Genomic DNA, 14,669 nt, shown 5'->3' on the forward strand with positions numbered 1-14,669 from the left:
GCTGCCCCAGTCCGGACGCCCTGAGTGACTCAGCCGGATCAGGGCCTCTCTGGGACTAACTTCTTCCCCTAAATAAAGGGAACCATTCAGTAAGCACGCTCATGCTGTTGCCCGGTCGCTAAGTCGCATTCAATCATAAAGTCGCTCGTGGCCGACTTGGCATTTGGGTGGGTGGGGGGAGGGTGCCAGGGCAGGCTGAGGTAAGGAGGTCTGAACACTGGACTGGGGGCCCTGGTGCAGATATTCTAAGAACTGAGCCTCAGTTTTCTAATGCATAACATGGGTATATTTAACACCCCTAAGAAGGAGATTTGCTGGAGAAGCTGCACGCGGTCCACCATCCGGGGTGGCCGGATTGAGAAGGTGAATAAATGTACTTCGTGGCCCAGCTCCAACTTGCCCTCCTTAGGGAAGCCGTCCACCACCACCAAGACAAAATGTACGGCCTGTTTCCTCCTAGAGCCCCCCGCCCCAGCCCCCAAGGACCCCACTGCTCTCCCCACCGCCCGACCAGGCTGCGGGCCGCCTGGCGGCCTCCAGGTGGCGCTGGAGACGCGCCTGCCACGCCAAGCTGGGAGGGGCTGGACCTGTCCCTGGGAAGAGGGGCGCTCCGGAGGCCACCCCGGACCCACGGAGAAGCCCTTTGGATGCCCGCCTCTGCCTCCGCCAGAAGTAATGCGTTAAAAAAAAATGCAAAATAAGAGTAAATACACCTAATGTATTTATGTGGTCAAGTTACAACGGAACAGGCCTCACCCTTCTGAATTGGGGTCGGGAGCCGGGTGGCAGATGAGAACTGATTAGGATGCTTATCGGAGCAGGGCAGTTTAAACAGGGCCTGGAAAGGTGAGTAAGATGTGGCGCGGAGGGGAGGGGAAATTCTAGGCTGGAAGGTGGGACTGGTTCCAACAAGTACAGAATTTTTACAAGAGTTCATTTCCGGGGTAAGAGGGAGGAATTTCGCAAGTGGAGTCCGATGGGGGTGGGTGATGGCCTAGCCTCACCCAGCTTCGGACTGGCCACAGTTTGTCTCAGTGTGGCCTCTGGGACATAGAAGGTGGTGATCCATCAGCGTGGTATCCTGGCCCCACTGGCATTGCACTCTGATGAACAGATACTGAGAAGTCACCCCGGGCACACAGCGGGCCGGCCTGCCTTCTTCCACCCCGACATCATCCGTAGCTCTCCAGGGCCCCTGAGACAAAATCTGGGGCCTCAGCTTGAACCTGCCTGCCAACGGCCACTGGACATTTCCTGGCAGATGGAGACCAGGAACTGTGTCTGTGGGGTGCCGGACCAAGGGCAACCTCCCAGCTTCTTGGGTCAGAAAGGCATAGAAAGGGACTCCCCTGGCAGTCCAGTGGCTAAGACTCCATGCCCTCTCAATGCAGAGGCCCGAGGTTCGATCTCTGTTGGGGAACTGTATCCCACATGCTGCAACTAAGAGTTTGCATGTGAACTAAAAAGTCTTGCATGCCCAAACTAAGAACTAGTGCAGCCACGAAAGAAAGACAGGCATAGATGAAGAGGTCTTAGCACAGGTGCTAGGGTGGGCGGGCAGTGGCTCTGGCCTCGGAGTAGTGTGTGTAGGGGGTGGTGAGCACTGAGGAAGAACCAGGGCTTGACCCCCTACCCTGCACAGACTTGATCAAGGTCGGGAGGTAGAAAGGCCCTGTGCTGGGAGGCAGGTGTCAAAGTGTGATTTTCAAAAAGCTAAGATTATGACTCTCATACAATTAGAAAATGAACATTTGTGAAAGATTTCGTTCAACTCATTAATTAATGAGGGAACAGTAAAATGGTAACATTGACACAAAGAGGATTTGTGGATCTGGGATATATATAGTCACTTAAAAAATACTAGGAGGAGATTCCTAAATTCCAGCTTCCCTAGTGGTTCAGTGGTAAAGAATCAGCCTGCCAATATTGGCAGGAGACATGGGTTCGATCCCTGGTCTGGGAGGATTCCACATGCCCTGGAGCAACTAACCTCATAGGTACAACTATTGAGCCTGGGCTATAGAGCCCGGAGGGGCAATTACTGATGTTTGTGTGCCCTAGAGTCCGTGCTCTGCAAAAAGAGAAGCCACCCTAATGAGAAGTTCAGGCACAGCAACTAGAGAGTACCCTCACTCTCGGCAACTAGAGAAAAGCCCGTGCAAAAAGAAGTAAATAACTTAAATTTTAAAAAAAAGATTCCTAAATTTGATTTCACAAACCACCAAAACTTGACTAGTGTCCTAGGAGTAACCTTTGGTGTTATCTTTTGTCTCAGACACAAATCTACAAGTTAACCTGTAACTTCATCAAGTTTGAGCCCTTAATTAAAAGTAAATAGCAAGGCAAACAGAAGTTTGCTAGAGAATTAGTTAACCCTTAGGTGGGCTCCTTACACATAATGCGGTCCTGCTCTGGGCCTCATTTCCAGGTCTCAGATAATCTTTCCGACACAGGAGATATGGGTACTCAGCTGGGCCCTGGCACATACCAAGATAGGGAAAAGTTTTCACTTTTTCTTGTCTCAATTTCCTTAATCAAAGGGTTGGACCACATCTTCTTGCTCTGACAGTCTCCTCCATTCCCCAAGATTGATTTACCTTCCAAATATATACCCAGAACCCCCACTCCAGTCCATTCCCACCCTTACAGTAGCCCAAGTTCAGTTCAGTTCAGTTGCTAAGTCATGTCCGACTCTTTGCGACCCCATGGACTGCAGCACGCCAGGCTTCCCTGTCCATCACCAACTCCCGGAGCTTGCTCAAAGTCATGTCCATCGAGTCGGTGATGCCAACCAACCATCTTATCCTCTGTCGTCCCCTTCTCCTCCCGCCTTCACTATTTCCCAGCATCAGGGTCTTTTCAGTCAATTCTTCGCATCAGGTGGCCAAAGTATTGGAGCTTCAGCTTCAGCATCAGTCCTTCCAACGAATATTCAGTACTGATTTCTTTTAGGATGGACTGGCTGGATCTCCTTGCAGTCCAAGGGACTCTCAAGAGCTAAATAGCCCCACTCTGGTCCAAATGTCTTAAGGACCCCGGGAAGCTAGTGACGATTGGGTTCAGAAGGACTTGAAGCAGCCACAGTCTCCAGTTCCTCCAAGGTGCTGTGTGATTTCAGGGAAATTTGGCCCCTCTCTGGGCTTCCAAGTTTCCAGTGGGGCAGAGGGCAGGGTGGAGGGGGACCTGTGGTTGCCTCCACCTGCTGTTGGGAATTTGGGAATCCCCCTCCCCAACCCACCTCCCCCTTTCAACTGCCATTCAACTGAAATGGATTCAGCCCGTGGGGAAGAAAGAACTGATAAGCAACTAGTGGTCAAGAGCTTGGAAAGGACCTGTGATCTAAGAGAATGGGATTCCCAGGCGGCTCATTGGGAAAGAATCTTCCTGCCAGTGAAGGAGACATGGGTTCAATGGGTTCAATCCTTGGATAGGAAAGATCCCCTGGAGGAGGAAACAGCAACCCACTCCAGTATCACACACATCTAGTACAAATAGCACTTAAAAAGGATTCAGGAAAGCCCCGATTCTGGTCCCAGTTTTGCCACTGCTCTCCTGAGTGAACTGAGGACATTAGCCACTGTGACCCTCAGTCTCCCTACCTGTAAAATGAGAATTAATTACCTCCCCAGTGTTGATGGGGTAACATGTCAGTGAACATCTTCACATTGCAAGAAATGGAAAACCCCACTGCATCTTTTCTAGAACAGCGAATATGGCTTCCGTAGCTGTCTAGAGGTAATGGGATGTCAGGGATGGTATGATTGGGGCTCTGGCTCAACTTCTGACTCTCTAAGCATTGTCTTCTCCCTCACCGGTCAGCTCTGCCTACACGATGGCCAAATGCTTGCTGCAGGTCCAAGTGGCCCATCCATAGAGCACGGTGACTTGGGGCAGACGGCAGTGCTCTGGGCCAGGGTGCCAAGAGCATGCCCTGGGGTCGCTCCACATTGGGCAACTGAGGTTGGGCCCATCCCTGAAGCAATGACCGTGGATTGGGAGGTCAGGGGGTGGCCCCAGGCTCAGGAGTTGAGAGGAAGAGCACAGAGTGGAAAGAAAACCTGTGTGCGGTGCATGCATGCTTAGTCCTGTCACCGACTGTAGCCCGCCAGGCTTCGCTTTCCATGGGATGATCCCAGCAAGAATCCTGGAGTGGGTCGCCATTTCTTTCTCCTGGAGATCTTCCTGACTCAGGGATCTACCCGGGTCTCCTGCATTGCAGGCAGGTTCTTTACCATCTGAGTCACCAAGAAAAACCTCAGCTGTCCTTAAAAAGAAGAGAAGGGTTGGATGTGAGTAGGAGCCCCGGGAAGCATAGTGGAGGCGGAAAGGAGAGACTGACAAGGAAATTCTTCAGGGGGGTTGAGGATGCGGCCATCACCCGAGCCTTGGGGTCTGGCTAGCTGGGAGGGGGCTGCAGTAGCTGATGTGTGGCGGGTGCAGGACGGAAGGGGCTCTGGATGAGAGTGCTGCTGGGGGGAGCTCCGGAAACCACACCCAGAAGGAAGGCAGTCAAGCCCTGCCAGGAGCCTCCAAGCTCCCCGCACCTCCAGCTGCGCGAACTGCCGCCTCCGCCAGCAGGAAGCGAGCGGGGGAGGGGAGGCTGCGCGCGGAAGGGGCCGGGGGCCCGGAAGGGCCGTCCCGGGACTCGGCCGGGGCGGGAAGCGACCTGGAAGCAGGAGTTGCCAAGGGAGGAAGGACCCGCGGGGGCGTGGCGCGGGGGTCCCATGAGGCGGGCAGGGCGTGTCCCCGCAGTGCCTCGCGGACTCGGGGGCGCCCCCTTCCTAGCCGCGCCCAGAGTAGGGGGCTCCCCCATCGCCGGCGGCGGCGCCTCTGCTCGCCCTGATCCTACCGCTGGATCCTAGGCCCCCTCCCCACCCCGCACTACCCCCTCCGCTAGGCCCTCCTTTTCCCCGGGAGCGCCCCGCGGCCTCAGCAGGACCCCCAAAGGACCCTCAACTTCTGCCCCAGGCAGGAGCCCCGCCCCGTCTCCCTCCTGGCCACGCCCACTCCCCTGCCACGGCCTCGCCATTGGCTTCGCAGAGCTGCGGCCTCCCCGGATTGGTCCGCCTTCGCTAGGCTACGCCCTCCGGCCCGCACAAAGACTGGGGCCGGCTCAGCCCATCCCCACCGCAAGACCCCAAGGAATTTGGGGGGCTGGGTTCCCGGGCTGCCAGCCCAGCATCACCCTGATCTCGGCGGCCCGCATGAGTCACAACCTGGGGGTTTTAATAATAACTGCGGTCGAGGTTGTTGTGAACCTCACATGTGCAACATTGGGGGTTCCGCCTAGGGGAAAACCTGGGGTCTCCTTACCCAGACCTCGCACCCCCTTACCCCCCAAGCCTGGCTCCGTTCCCGCCTAGGAGCTTACCCTCTAGGCTCCGTCCTTCTGCTGTTTCGCCTCCCTGCTCCGTTGTACTGGGTTGGGGATGGGTGGACTCAGTGATTACCGGTTACTTGATTATGAAGCGGATACTATTGAGGAAACTGAAGTTCAGAGAGGGTAGGTAACCTGCCTCAAGTCACACAGCAGTCAAGAGTAGCCAGGAAATAATAATGAGGTGTGGGAAGAGAGGGAGAAGCTTGTGGATGGTGTGATCATCTGTGCCTCCTCTCTACACACCTAAGACTCAGCAGTTAAGTCACCAGAAGGGTCTTCAGAATGAGACAAGGATGACCCCAGCCAGGCAGTCAGCCTGCAGGCTGGAGGAGACAGTTATATTTTATTTGCTTTTTAGAGTCAGAACTTGAGCCATTTTAATGCAACTCTGAAGAACTCAAGGTTCTTTGTACACAACTTTCTTTTCTTTTTTTGGCTGAGCCAATACAGCCTATGGGCTCTTAGTTCCCCTCCCGCCCATGTGTCAAATCCGCGCCTTCTGCAGTGGGAGCACAGAGTCTGAACCACTGGACTGCCAGGAAGTCCTAGAATTTTATTTTTTTATCAGTGATTTACTTGCTCCCAAGGAATAGCACCATCCACCTGATACATAATGCAAGCCATAAATACAAATCACACATGTAATTTTAGATTTTCTTGTCTGGAGGAGGGGATTTTAATAAGGAAACTCGGCAGTGGTGTCTAGAGAGTGTGTACAGGCTTTGTTCCCACCTCCACCTCCCAGGCAAGTTTAATCTCCTTGAAACTTGCCTTATCTGTAAAATGGGATGGATAAGCCGTGAGGATGAGAAGAGACCCTGCCTGGTGCCAGGTACACTCTAGGGGTTGCATATGTAGTACCTGTGTGACTGTGAAGAGTGAGGGGCCGAAGTCCACAGAATGTCAGTGGGAATCCTGGAGGAGCAGCTGCCTCGGGCTCAAGGGTTCCGAGGGAGCAGCTGATGGGGCCTGTGGGTCTCAGGCTATGGGACCAGGAGGGCAAGGCGCAGTGAGTGTCCAGGCTGCCCCAGGAAGGATGGGTTGAGGGGGACATTCAAGGCATGCCAGGCAGGGGCAGACGGGGATGGAGCCTCCCTGTGCCCAGCAGGGACCAGCAGAGGGTATGGGTGGGCGTGAGGACCTCAGACTTCCAGAAAGCACCTTAAACTCTTTCAGAGCGGCTGGTGCTTCTGTAGTTCTGGGCGAGGGTGGGCGGGTGGTGGGAACACTGGCCAGGACCCCTGGGTTCAGGCTGGAGGCATGTGGCATATCTCCAGGGGAGGGGTCAGGTCTGTTCCTGTGTCCCCAGCCCGTGGGTGGCCTTGTCCTCCTGGAGGGAGCCTCCTCCTGTTTTCTCTGCTTCCCTGGCTTGTCTCCGGGGCCTCTCTGTTCTCTCTCCTGAACATGAAAATCCAAACCATCCCGGGACCTCCACGGTCAACGCAGGGCATAGCCACCACCCTATGCCGCCCGGCTTCAGGCCCCCACTCCTGAGCACCCCACATGGGAGCCGTGGAAGCCCACCATGCTCTGCCGCAGCCAGTGGCTTTAGGACTCAGTTGTTCCAGAAGGGAAATGAAAGAAGGGCCAAAGGGGAGAGGAAGGAAGATGTCTTCTCTGTTTCTCGCTGTATCTGGAAAACTCTTATATGTGCACTTTTTAAAAAATTTTTATTTATTTATTATTGGCTGCTCCGCTCTGGGTCTTCATTTCTGCCCAGGCTCTTTTCTAGTTGCAGCGAGCAGGGCTGTTCTCTAGCTGTGGTTTGTGGGCTGCTCCTTGCGGGGGCTCCTCTTGTTGCCGAGCGCGGGCTCTAGGGTGCACCGGCTTCAGTAGTTGCAGCCCGTGGGCTCAGTAGTTGTGGTTCCCGGGCTCTAGAGCACCGTCTCCGTAGTTGGGGCCCACGGGCTTAGCTGCTCTGCGGCAGGTGGGATCCTTCCGGACCAGGGATCGAACCTGTGTCTCCTGCGTTGGCAGGTGGATTCTTTACCAGCATGCTACCAGGGAAGCCCCAAGTGTGCACTTTTTAAGGGACACAATTTCTTTCTGTTTAATGTGAGGCAGAGGCCTCCCTGCTCATCGTCAGGTGGACCCGCTGCCCTGGGAGGGGGCCTGGGGCTTCCAGGAGCAGGTTTGGGTTGGAGACTGGTGGAGAAGCTGGACCGGGCGCTGCAGGAGGGCGGTGGGAGGGGGGTGGCAGGGGCCTCTGGGCCTCTCCTCTCCCTTTTCTTCCAGGACAATGGCTGCCAGCAGAGGGAGATAAGGGGCTCTATTGGGTCCCAGTGGACCCGGTGGACCTGCTGCTGCCTGGAGGAGGAGAGCTTCCCCGAGGATGCCCCGCCCCCAGCCTCCAGGGCCTCTGATCCCCGTCACTCTGCACCTTCGTGGAAGGGCCCTGTCCTGACTCCAGGACTCAGTCACTCAAGGACAACGTCTTTCTGTCTTTCCTTCCATCCCCCCCACCCTCTTTGTCTGTCTTTCTTCAAATGCAGAGTGCACCTACCCTCAGTCTGCACCTGCGGAGAAGTCTGTCTGGCCAGGATGGGTGGGGGTCGTCTAGGTGCAGCTCAGCGGAGCAGAGGTAGCTTAGTCTGGAGGGGAAAGAGGACCTAAACGTTCTCAGTAACTCTTATATTGCTTATATATTGAAATGGTCACATTTGGGGCATACTCATGGGTTAAATGGGGCTTCCCTGGTGGCTCAGCTGGTAAAGAATCTGCCTAGAATGTGGGAGACCTGGGTTCAACCCTGGATTGGGATGACACCCTGGAGAAGGGAAAGGCTACCCACTCCAGTATTCTGGCCTGGAGAATTCCGTGGACTGTACGGTCCATGGGGTCGCAAAGAGTTGGACACGACTGAGCGACTTTCACTTCATGGGTTAAATAAAACACTATTAAAATCGATTTCACGGGTTTATTTTTACCATTTTAAGGAAGCTGCTGGAACATTTAAAGTTACATCTGTGGCTGATACAGAACATTTCCAGCTCCCAGAAGCCTCCTGGAGTTCCCCCTGGCCAGCATCTCCCTGACTACTTTGACTGTTCTTGAACTTCATGAAAGGAGTCAGTCTTTCCTGTCTGTGGGGTCCTCCGTGGGCTACCCAAGTGGTGCTAGTGGTAAAGAACCCGCCTGCCAATGCAGGAAACGTTAAGATGCGGGTTTGATCCCTGGGTTGGGAAGATCCCCTGGAGGAGGTATCCCACTCCAGTATTCTTGTCTGGAGAATCCCATGGACAGAGGACCCCGGCGGGCTACAGTCCACGGGGTCGCAGAGAGGCAAAGAGTCGGACACGACTGAAGTGACTATAAGCGCAGATGCCTGCACGGGATTGAACAAACCAGGCTCTGGGTGGGGCCACCGCAACAGCTGGTCCTTGCCTTGGGCAGCTCGCAAATGGTGGGAGTGATGCCAGGAGTCTGAGGGGCTGCACCCGAGCGAGGCTCACACCTGGACTGGGCTGAGTCAAACTGTGACCCTCGCCTGCAAATTCATGTCCACCTGGAAGCACAGAATGTGACCTTGTGTGGAAGCAGGGTCTTTGCAGGAGTCATTAGTTAAGGATCTCGGATGATATGATCCTGGGATGTGGGTGTTTTTATAGGAGAAAGAAAAGGGAGGGGACTTACCTGGTGGTCCGGTGGCTAAGACTGCACGACCCCAGTGCAGGGGGCCTGGGCTCAGTCCCTGGTTGGGGAACTAGATCCCACATGCCTGCAACTAAGAGTTTGCTGCAACTAAAGATCCTGCCTGCCTCAACTAAGACCCAGTACAGCCAAATAAATATGTATAAAAATTGATATTAAGAAAGGGAGAAAGGACAGGGAGATGAGATTGGGGGACCCAGAGAGACACCAGGAAGGAGGTCCTGTGAAGATGGAGGAAGAGATGGGGCAATGGGGGCCACAAGCTAAGGATGCCTGGGGCCACCAGGGGCTGGAAAAAGCAGGGAGGAGCCTCATCTGGAGCCTCCACACAGCTCTGCAGGCGCCTCGATTGCTGCTGTCGGGCCCCCAGAACTGTGAGAGAATAAATGTCTGCTGTTTCAAGCCTGCTGCAGCCCCAGGAACCCCTGCACGGAGGCTGTGGGAGCCCTTGGAGCAGCTCTCGGGAACAGAGGGGAAACAGGCTCGGGGAGGGCAAGCAAGTGAGGTCTCCTCACAGAGCACGGGTTTGGGACCCCCCTGGACTAGCTGGGCAGCTAGTCCCCACCCCTCTCTGAGCCCAGCATCCTTCTCCTTGAAGAGCCGCACTGAAGGTGGACAGACACCCTCCTGCACAGGGCTGGGGGGCGCCGGGGGTGGCAGGGAGGGGTCCCCAGAGGCCCTGTGAGCTTGACTCCTCAGCGACACGGATGCTGCCAGGGTCCGCCGTCAGCACCAGCCCGGGTGCCCGGAGGCAGCGGTTTCTGAGCCATTCCTTGGTCGCGATTTTTGCCTTGCACAAGTTTTATCAGAAAATCCGTAACGAGGCCAGAGATCAGGCTGGGGACACTGCAGTCCTCCGGCCACCGCAGGATGCGGCCAGAGCTGCCGGAAGGGAAGTGGACCCTGCGGGCATTTCCCCGCCCCTGCACCCCACACCCCACCTTCCCCTCGGCTGCCTTCCAGCCTCATGGGGTGGGGGCAGGAGGGGTGGGAGTCTGGGACAGGGGAGGGGGCGGTGGGAGGAACTGTGGGGTCCCCTCCATCGTGGAGAGGCTGGGGCTGGGGGAGCCTGGATCTGGGGGGCTCGTGACCCCACCCCCAGGGGCCTGTCTGGGTCTGCTGGGGCTATACCCTCCCAGCCCCTCAGATGGTGGCAAAGTTCTTCCCCCCAAAATGGAAACTGCTTTCTGAGTGCATCTGCTCGGTCCTCGTGATCTTCGGGATGTGGGGCTCCCGGGCCCCCACCCCCATCATGCTGACTCACCCTCCTGCACGCGGTGCCTCCTCTCCCATCTCAGCACCCCCCATTGCTCCTTCCGTCCATCTCCCCCCAGGCGTCAACAGGAGCACTCCCACTCGAACCTTCCATATCTCCCCAGTGCCCTCAGGATTAACCCTGAGCACCGACCTGCAGGGGCCAGCCTGTCCCACACCCTATCCCCTCCTCTGCACCCCCGACCGACCCCCAGCTGGACCCTGAATTCCTCTATCCCTGCTGCATCCCGTGGACATATATCTTTTTCAGAACATTCACTGAAAACCCTGTGAGGGGGGTGGTATCGTACCCATTTCACAGAGGACAGTGCTGAGGCTCCAGCAAGAAAGGCAGGTGGAGGATGAGTGAGGGCCTGTACCCCAGTGGCCGCACTGCCCATGGCCACACTTGGATGTTGTTGCCGCACCTGTGTGCCGACCTCTAGTTCTTGTTTTGGCCGTGCTGCACGTGGAATATTAGTTCCCCTTGTTCAGTCGCTAAGTCGTATCTGACTCTTTGACCCCATGGACTGCAGCATGCCAGGCTTCCCTGTCCTTCACTGTCTCCCAGAGTTTGCTCAAACTTATGTGCTTTGAGTTGGTGATGCTATCTAACCATCTCAACCTCTGCCGCCCCTTCTCCTCCTGCCCTCAATCTTTCCCTACCTGAACCCACACTCCCTGCAGTAGAAGCATGGAGTCTTAACCACTGGACTGTCAGGGAAGTCCCAAGCATCCGAATTTCATTCCTTTTTAAGGATGAATCCTATTTCATTGTAAGGATGAGCCACACTGTGTTTATCTACTCACCTGTCAGTGAACACTTGGGTCCCTTCCACTTGTTGGCTACTGTGAATAAACGCTGCTGTGAACAAATGTCTGTTCGGGGCCCTGCCTTCAGTTCTTCCGGGCTTTTATCCAGAAGTCGAATTGCTGGACTGAATGGTCCTTCTCTCCCAGTGGGTGTGGATTTGGAGAGAAATGCATTGTCATCTTGGCTAAGAGAAATGAAGGAGGGTCTGCAGGAGGGCTTGGGGAAAGATTTCTTCCGTTTACAAAAGCTCCACCTAGAGCTGCTGGAGTCAGGGAGTCTGGAGTCTGTGAACGTGGATGAGAACACAATCACGTCCTGATGGTCAGTGACTGAATTCAGCATTTCCCTCCTTTATGGGTGTGAGCAGCAAACCCCAGGAGGCCCTGTGGGTCTGCCACCTAGGGTTTCAGAACATACTACATCTACTGCAGAAATTCCAGAGTGTCGTTTGGACTCAGATAATGGTATTCTAAAGTCTACCACTAGTTATTATTTAATGTATTAAAAGGAAGCACGTATTAGCACTTCACCATTAAACAATAGGGTTGACAGTATAATGCAACTGGCTTCCTTTGTAATCCTACGTATTTTGTCTCATGTGCTTAAAAACAAGACACTGAGAAGGGGTTTGTTGAAAACCTGGCTTAGATAACGCTGGGGAAATGTGATGTCTGGAGCCCTGGTAGCCATTCTGTGACTCTGAGGGGCTCAACCTGAGGGTAAACCTCACTCTGTGAGGATGGCAGTGTGAGGACTAGGGAAAGTTCCAGGGTCCTTTCCCAGCTATTGTCAGAATTAAGCAACCCAGGAAACTCCCCTCTTCAGGGCTTCTTATTTCTTGCCATAACTACTGGTCTTGTTATTTAGTCAGTTGAGTCCCTTTTTTTTTTTTACTTTTTTGACTGCACCATGGTGGCTTGTGGGAGCTAAGTTCTCCAACCAGCAATTCAACCCGGGCCACAGTAGTGAAAGCCCGGAATCCTAACCACTAGACCACTGGGAAATTCCCAGTTTTCTTTTCTCCTTCTTCTTCTTCTGTTTTTTTCGCCTTGACGATTTCATGACCAAAAAGGGGTGTGTCCTAAAGGGTCCTGGAAGGGCCTAGGGAAAACTGGGCCTGCACAGAGCCTTGTGTGAATTAGAAGGAGTTGCTCCTCTAGAGGGATAAAACGTACCCTGACCAGGGGCTATGACCATTGGCAAGGAGACAAACCTCTTTTCCTTCAGGCTGACACAGCCCTGTCGCTTGCGTGCAGGGCTTGTCTAGAGGGGCTTGAGCTAGCTGTCCCCCCACCTCAGTCTTTGAGCAGCTGTACACGGAGGCCCTGGGAGAAGACCCCAGTTAAGGAGAGCCGGTGGGCTTCGTGGAGGGCAGCGCCTGCAGAAGTCAGACACCCAGGCACTCGTGAGGGGGAGCCTCAGGCCGCATCCCTGCTGAACTCCCCGCCCCTGCCCTGCCCTTCCCGAAAACTGCCCTGCAGGTGTGCTGCTCGCTCAGGCCCCAGGACTGCCCTTGGCTCCATCCCAGGACCCCCACCAATGCCCCAGACTCTTGTAAAGGGTCCTGGACAGGCACTGGGTCGGGCAGAGAGGGGCTGTTGGGACCCCTGAGCCGGGCAGGTAGTGGAAGACTCCCCCCTCCCCGTAGGAGGGTTCAGAATTCCTCAGATGCCCTGAAAGGCCATGTAGACACCACTCTGGCTCTTTCTGGGAAGCAGTGGGATGGCCAGGGGCCAGGCGCCCACTTACGGAACCGTCGGGGTCTGGAGTCTGGGAGGGTCCGCGGGCCAGGGGGCACTGGGCCGAGAAAGGCCTGGGCCGCAGGGAGAGTGAGCGAGAGTCCAGTCTGTGGTCTAGGCCTCCAGCTCCTCATGCCTCTGTGTCCCTCCGTGTTGCCCGGGGCTGCCTGGCAGCTGGGTGGGCCTCAGGGGTGCATTTGTCAGGGGTGTGTGCAGGGCCTGACGGGGGCACTGCAGCTGTGGCACTGGGGAGGGCACGGGGGGCAGACACAGCCCTGCCCACCACCGGGGGAAGAGGGCGGAAGAGCCAAGTCACATCGACAACTGGCCGAGGCCCTGGACGCCTGCCGCCTCGTCTGCTGACCCCTGGGACATCACTCCAAGCCCCAAACTCTGTTCTGGCCTCCCAGGAGGGCTGCCCCGGAAGAACTCGGACCTGCATTTTTGATATTTAGGCGAAGCACAGTGAAGCAACAAGCAAGGTTCCTCGGTGACCAGAGCCTCAGGCTCCGTTATCAGACAGAGCAGATTCCAGAACACTTCCATCGCTGCCAAAGATGCCTGCCCTGACCCCTGGGATGCCTGGACCTGTGTGAACAGCGTCAGAGTTCCTCTCTACCCTTGGGCGCTCAAGGAAAGAGCCAGGAGCCTCCCCAGAGGAGGTGGGGGACGTTTGAGATGGGTCTTTCGCATAAACAGGGGGCTTGGCAGGTGGAAAAGAGAGACAGGAGGGGAGGGATGCAGGAGACTTGAACAGAGAGGTCGGCCTCCCAGAGGGCTCTGAGCACTGGGAGCAGGGAGATGGCCAGCTTCACCTTGGAGGAAGCCGCCGGGCCGCCCAGCTGGAGGGGCTGGGGGCAACGGGAGTGGGGATCGAGGCTGCTGTCCCCGTGGAGGTGCTTGTTGCTCTTTCTTCCCCGAGCAGCAGAAAGCAATCAGAGGTGCTTCCTTGGTGACTCAGTGGATAAGAGTCCGTCTGCCAATGCAGGAGACACAGGTTCCATTCCCGGTCTCGGAAGATCCCGCGTGCCGGGGAGCAACTAAGCCCACGGGCCACAGCTATTGAACCTATGCGGTCTAGATCCTGTGCTCTGCAAGGGAAGCTACCGCAATGAGAAGCCCACACATCACAATGAGACGTCCCCACTCGCTGCAAGTAGAGAAAAGCCCGCACAGCAACAAAGACCCAGCTTATCTGGAAAAAAAAAAAAAAAGTCAATCAGCATCGTGCTCAGAGCCCACTGGGAGGGGGAGGAGAGGTGAGCGTGATGGCCCCCGACTTACCGACGCGGCATAGCAAGGATTCCATGCAGGCTCGGGGAGGACGGATGAGCAGGCCACTCAGCAGACGGGCCTGAGGCCAGGTTTCATGGGCACTGGCGGAGCAGTGGGGGGAGCCCCCGAGGGTGGGCACAGGCCGTCAGAAGCAGGAGTGGGGCTGCGGCCAGGTTGGGGGGAGGCTGAAGCCTGGCGCAGCCGGGGAACTGGCCCTGCTCCTGGCAAGGACGTCTTGGCAGGAGACAGCTTCTGCCCAGGATGCTAATGCCCTCTTAATTAGCCGGGCCCTTGCCAAGCACACTCCACCGCAGCCTCACTTTGCAAAGCACACTTGGGCCTCAGAGCCAGTCCAGCACCTGCCATACCGTCAGACGGATGGGCCAGGTGCAGCCTCTGAGCCGCCTGCTGAGGCCAGTCCAGGCCTTCCCCTTGGGGCTTCATCATCCAGATGACAGAAATAGAAATTGCTTTGCAGGGACATGTGTTCAGAAAGACATGGGGAGGTCAGCCTGTGTACCTTTGCTCCAGCTGAACTGTCTCCATTCTGCTGAAT

At 55.9% G+C, this 14,669-nt stretch overlaps 1 long non-coding RNA gene across 1 annotated transcript; it reads right to left on the reverse strand.

Moving 5' to 3' along the window:
- Positions 1–2,510: 2,510 nt before the first annotated feature.
- Positions 2,511–5,451, reverse strand: LOC145531121 (uncharacterized). Its single transcript, XR_014072201.1, has 2 exons — positions 5,372–5,451; positions 2,511–4,264 (listed from the first exon to the last, which is right to left on the reverse strand). It is a non-coding gene; the product is annotated as an uncharacterized LOC145531121 (long non-coding RNA).
- Positions 5,452–14,669: the final 9,218 nt, after the last annotated feature.

The sequence above is a fragment of the Giraffa tippelskirchi genome, chromosome 13, assembly GCF_054371585.1.
Source record: "Giraffa tippelskirchi isolate mGirTip1 chromosome 13, T2T-mGirTip1v1.2.pri, whole genome shotgun sequence".
Lineage (NCBI taxonomy): Eukaryota > Metazoa > Chordata > Mammalia > Artiodactyla > Giraffidae > Giraffa > Giraffa tippelskirchi.